A 6571-nucleotide genomic window follows, 5' to 3' on the forward strand; every position below is an offset into this window, starting at 1 on the left:
GAGGGTGCACCATCTGGGCAGTGAAAGGGTGGCACAGAGGCAGGACAGGTGTGGAGGCAGGGGCAGGGTGGGGGTGACACCATCAGCAAGGAAGCAGACTCCACAGGAGAGCTCTGTTCTCCAAGCAGAGGTGGGTTTTCCCTGCCCTGTGAGAAATCCTGGGCAGGCCTCATAGCTTTTCTAATCACTCCAAGATAAGGAAGAAATCGTGCTTTGTTATTTTTTTTTTTTTAATCCAGTCAACTCTACAAGATAGTCAACCCCATTTCAGGCCAGAGGGACATTTACAATTCTTAATCTTAGAAATTAGGGAAATACAAATTGAAACCACAATTTGACAAGGAATATATAGCTATGACAATTGGGGGGAGAGGAGCAGAACCTGACAATATCAAGAACTGGCAAGGACTCCAAATATTTATATTTTCTTGTAAAGTTGAATGTGCAATTACTATATAACTCCATAATCTCATGAGAGGTATTTTACTCAGAACGAAGCCAGATCACCACACCAAAAGTCTATAGGCAAATGCTCATAGCAATTCGATTCATGATCACTAAAAACTGAAAAGAACTCAAATGTCCATCATCCGGTGGATAGATAGTGGCTCATCCATTTCGGGAACTGGCACTCAGTAATACAAAGGGACCAGCTGCTGATGCCTGCAGCGATAGTGTGGATGAGCCTCAACTGCATTATGGGAGCCACCGGAAGCAAGTACTATTTTATATCATTACGTGACTTTCCAGAAAGAGCAAAACACTGGAACAGAAAACAGATCAGTGGTTGTCCTGGACTGGGAGCAGGAGGAGGGAGTTGGCTTTTACTTCATGTAAATAATATTTAATAAACTCAATTTTTAAAAAATGACTAGCAGCAGCAGGAAGTAACTGCTACTGGGGGAGTCACTGGGAACCCTTTGGTCTTGCCCATCTCTCAGTCACATTGTTGTGATCTGCAACCAGGAATTCCAAGTTGCACCAAAATATTACTGGCCACCCATAGATTTCTCCCTTCCCATCAGCCTTCATGGATGGATTAAAGGCATCTGTTTCTCTTATCCATCTTCTCCCTCCAATGGGAGAAGTCCATGCACAGGACTGCTCCCATTCTGTGGGTATTCAGCACATCGGAAAAATCTTGTGTGATGGCTAGGAAATCTGTGCCATCCCTATGCACTCTCACCCCATTGGTATGGAAAAAATGTTAACATTGTTTTAGGTACATGACCACGAACACAGCCAGGTCAAAAAAAAAAAAAAAAACAAACCTGTTCATTCCCCCCATTGTTCACTGTGTTCAAATTAAACTTAACATCCGCCCTAGCTCCACCAGGGTGGTGTCTTTAAAATGCTCTGATTGGGCCTCCCTGGTGGCACAAGGGGTTAAGATGCAACCTATGAAGCTATCCGTAGCCACTGCAGCACGAGTTCAATCCCCGGCCGGCCAGGGAGCTACCCACAGGGCACAGCAAACCTCTCCTGACTCGCCCACTGCTCCCCTCAGCAGTGTATTTCAGTCAGTCTGCCTGTTCTGCTCCCCACTCTGTCTCTGGTGAATCCTCTCACATCTCCCCGTCACATCTCTGGCCTATACCCCAGCTCTTGTATGATTAAATAAATCTTAAAAAAATTTAAAAATTAAAAAAAAATGCTCTGGTTATTTTTTTAATGATGCCTGCAGAAGCGTGCAGAGAGAGATGACCTAATGACCAGGATTGCTTTTAAAATACTGCAGCTAAGAACAGGCAGGTCAGATGCAGCTAAAGTGCCGGCATCTTGATCTTGGCCAATGTTGCGTCTGCACTGGGAAGGGATAGAGTCATTGTATTCTCTCTACCTTTGTGTGTGCTGGAATATGAATGTTGTAAAAATGTTTAAGAACGGACTGGGCAGGTGGCCTCGGGGAAAAAAAAAAAAACAGAAAAAAAAAAAGAACAAGGACTGGATGTAGACAGAAAAAATATGTCGTTAAACACAGCTTTTGAAAGTTGAAAGAAGATACTTACACTATTCAGTTAATGTTTCTCTAGTAGGCGCTTAGCTATCTATGATTTGCCCATAGGGAAACATGTCGTGTCTTCCTTGTCTTACTTTTGGGCTCAGCATGAAGCAAGATTCACTGGTCTGTGACGGCCATAGCCTCACTGAGCCCCATTGTTTGGGCTCAACCAGCAATCAGCAACAAACATGGCTCAGCACGTATTAAACCAGGTGCTTTGCCGGTGCTAAGGCCTGAGCACAAAGACAGTGTCCCCTGCCGACAGAAGAAAGCATGCGGAGTTATGGAGTCAAGAGTGGGAGTTTGGTCAGGACCCTGGAGGGACAGGGAGCGGGATTCCCCAGGGAGTGGGAGGTGGGGCTAATGCCGGGAGGCTGACCACAGGCATCTATCAGGGTCCCAACAGGAAACAGACGCAACTGCGGGCAGAGTAACCAAGAGAGTTTAATCAAGGGGTGATGTTCACGGAGAAAGGAAACCAACAGAGGCCTGGCAGCACCTGGGGCTGGAAGCAGTGGGGAGCCTCAGCCATCCTCGAGGGGCGGCATGGTCATCAGAACCCAGAGAAAGAGCCAGCTGCAGCAGAGGGCAGACAGGCACCTGGAAAGAGGGAGCTGTGGGGTAGATACCCCACCTTAACTCTTCTCCTGCCCCCCAAGTTCCTGCTGGCGCTTCCCATCGGTGGACCCATAGACAACAAGAGAGCCCACTGGTCCAGCCCACAAAGCTTCAGCCTCCTGAGCACGGAACAGATGGAGAAGAGTGAAATCGGTCTGGAAGGACCCATGGGTGCTGCTTCACATGCGGGTAAGAGCAGCGAGCAGAAGGCAGACCCCAAAGTGTACAGGGCCTGGAACAGGACCCGGTTCATCTGGAGAACAGGATCACGGGTCCAGACTGAGTGCAGGACAAGGGGTAAACCTTGAGCGGCAGACCAGGTGCAGAGCTCCCCAAAGTGGAAGAGCTTCTATCTTGGGTCTTAACAAAGTGATTCTGGCCGCTGCAGGGGAGATCAAGTGACCTGGAAACAGGGAATCCGCTGGGAGATAAGGGATGACAAGGGTTGAACCCAGGCGGCCACAGGTTGGGTGGAGAGGAAGGATGCAGGTGATGCTGGCGAGGTGCAGGGCGCTCGGGGCCCAGTGGACTGAGCACCTGGCAAGTATGGACTCCTGGCCTCCTCCCAACACCCCTGGAGGAGGTTGAAGGAATGAGGTGAGGCCACGGGGAGGGGGGTCAACACTAGGTCCTAAAGATCACTCTGTGGTGTACACTTCCTGACCCAAGGCCCTGAGCGTCTGCAGCAAGCTCCCTTCCAGAGCAGGCAGCTGTTCTCACCGGGCTCTGGGAGGGTGGGGTGGACACCAGATGACCTCACTCATTCAGATATACTGAGCGCCTTACCGCGCCAGGCGCTGACCTCAGGCTGGTGGGGGCCCAGCTGGGGCGAGGTCAGCGTGTCCAGCGCTGGAAGGAAGGGTCTGGGGACCAGGAGGGCTGCGAGGTCTGCGGGGGTGTCCTGCTGTCGCTGGGTCCCTTGACCTCACCCCAAGAAGCGCGGTGCACTTGGGGTGCGCTTGGGGTGGTGAGGGTTCCCGGGCGGGGCGGGGCGGGGCGGGGCGGGGCGGGGCCCCTGCGCCTCCCCGAGCCTCCAAGACCCTCCAACGTCAGCGCTGCCCGCGCGCGTCACTTCCGGCGGGCTGGGCGGGTCGGGGCCAGGCTGGGGTGGGCACCGGCGACAGACCTCGGCGGGCACATCGGTCACATCGCGGCCCCGGTCCCGCCCTGCCAGCTCGGCGCTCCCGGGGAGGGCGCGTCTCTCCTCCCCCGCCCCCAGCCTCGGTGCATCTGGAGGTGGGCTCGCGTGTCCAGGGATTAGGGGAGCGTTCCTGCTTCCCGGGGTGGGAAGCCAAGCTCAGGGGGGTCAGAGTATCCCAGGCCCGGAGGACATGGCGCCCCCAGGGGCTCTGGCCTGATATCAGTGCCCACTGCTGATGCCCCGGACAGGGAACACCATAGGTGCGCCTGACATGCAGACCAGGTGCCAGCCTGGAGGGGACCTAGGTCAGGTAGGTTAAGCTCTCCATCTGGGCACGGCTCTCTACCCAGCTTTGACCCAGTTAGAAGAAAAGGCCAGAAATGGACGCCAGGGCTTGTTGGCTGCCGGGGAGGCTGAGGAATGTCCTGCAAAGGCCCATCTGAATTTCCTCCTCTGGGAATAGCCTGAACGCACAGGAAGTGGGCCCATAGGCCAGGAACCTCGGGTTCTCATGAACCAAGTCAGGCCAAGCGCCCAGCACTGTAGGTCACCTGAGTCTCCATCCTCTGTCCTCTGTTGAGGGAGACTTTCCCAAACACCAAATCGCAGCCTTCCCTCAGACTCTCTCACAGTTCCCTGTTCATTTTCCTCATGGTGCTCGTTGCAACCATTTATTTATCCCCTAGAAGGGAAGCTGTTCAAGGGCAGAGGCTGCCTGAGTTTCAGTCATGGGGTAGTTTTTTCCCTCTTCTTAAGTAAATGATTTTATTGAAGTATAACCTGTATTTGGGGAAAGTGCACATGTCACACAAGTTTGCAGTTGATGATTTTCACAAATGAGCACACCAGTAACTAGCCCCCAGTTCAGGAAATAAAACACTCCCAGTCCGTCAGGGTTTCTGCGGTATCTCCCCAAGCCCCTATGCTATCCTGATTAGAGTAACATTGTTTTGTGTTTGTTTGTTTTTGCTAGGTTTAAACTTCATGTAAACGGAATCATGAACCCCAAAAGTGTCCCCATTCTAACCCCCAGGTCCTTTTTGTTATTTTGTTTCAGATTCTTCAGATATGTCACCTTACTTGGCAAAAGGACTTTGCAGATGTGATGAAGTTGAGGACCTTACAATGAGAGATTATGCTGGGCTGGTCTAGTGGGTCCAGTGTCATCACAAGGGTCTTTAAAAGTGGAAGAGGGAGGCAGAGTCAGCCCTGCAGCGTGAGGAGTCAGCTGACTGATGGCTTAGAAGGCGGAAAGTGGCCATGACCCAAGGAATGTGAGCAACCTCTAGAAAGCAGAAATAGCAAGAAACAGACTTTCCCCCCGGAGCCTCTAGAAAGAACACCGCCTTACCAACATCTGGCTGTCCCCATGGAGACACATGTCAGACTTGTAACCTTCAGAAGATAGTCTCAAGCTTGCGTTGTCTCAAACTGCTAAATTTTGGGTGATGCGTCACAGAAACAATAGGCAAACCAATACAAGTATTTACTCTTGTGTCTGGTGTCTTTCACTCAACATTTCCTTTGTGCTGTATAATATTCCATTGCACAAATACCCCACAGTTATTATACACGAACATGTGTGTCATGAATCAATATTAATTTGCAGTTAGCATTAAATTCTAACAATACAATTATTCATATTCATACAATTATTCAATACAATACAATTATTGATGGACATTTGGATTATTTCTAATTTGGGCTACTGTCAACAGAGTAGCAGTGAACAGTCTCGTGCAAGCCGTGTTTAACATGTGTATCTGTGTCTGTCCCACAACAAAGGAGAAGTGCCGGTTATAGGGTATACAGCTGTGGTGGATGCTATGATGCATCCCCCAGACTCCTCCCTCTGCTTGGTGTTTCCTGGGCAGCTGGGAGGGCTGCAGGCTCTACTCTGCTGCCCCCCTCTCTGAGAAGAGAGGAAGACCCCTTTGCCCATGGTGGCGCCTACTTCCCAGGGACAGCCTGCAATCCATACAACGACTGATTGACATGTATTGGGGATGTAAAAGCCCACTCCCCACTGCTGCTTGAAATAGCTTTGAAGGGTCACCCCAGATTCAAAGGTCTCCAAGAATGGGGGAGGCTTTTGTTGAAGCCACATCCCGATCCAGTTCCTCCCTCTGCCCACCCCTGCTTCCTTTCCTTCCCCTGTAGGTATTGATCCTTCTAAAGATGAGCATCTTACATGTTTATTGGGTCACTTGCTCGTTTGTGAAGTGTCTGGTGAATCTCTCACCCACTTTTCTACTGGGCTATTTTTCTCCTGTGGATTTGCAGGTGTCCTTACTACATTCTGGGTATTAGTCCTGTCTTGGAGTTACTTGGCACATCTGTTAAGACTTGGATATATTCAGGATGTCTCCACAGTACCCACATGATAGGTCCAAATAAAAACCACTCATGTGAATATTCGGGTCTAAAAACTCCTTTAGGGAAAGAATGCCTGGGTAGGTTAGACTATTTATGGATATAATTGGATATAGGACAGGAATCCCAAGGAGAGGGAAACAGGACCTTAAAGGGAGACAGAATACCGGCAACACGCCTTCGCCACTCTTGACCTAAGGTTTCCTGCCAAAGGCATCTAAACACAACTTCTTCAATAAAGGAAATTGTAAATCAATATCCATTTCTTCAAAGAGCACACAGAGAAGGTAGTAATGAACCAGCCAGTTCTTGCCACTGAGGAGCCAACTGTGAACGAGAGAGACGAGATCCTTGCTTCCCGGCGACCTGGAGAGAGAGCCACAACGATAGGTGAACAAAATAAAATAATCTCAGCGAGCCCTAAACTGCAGTCGGGC

This window comes from Talpa occidentalis, unplaced genomic scaffold (genome assembly GCF_014898055.3).
Source record: "Talpa occidentalis isolate TD23 unplaced genomic scaffold, MPIMG_talOcc4v2.1 talOcc4.7, whole genome shotgun sequence".
In the NCBI taxonomy this organism is placed as follows: Eukaryota; Metazoa; Chordata; class Mammalia; order Eulipotyphla; family Talpidae; genus Talpa; species Talpa occidentalis.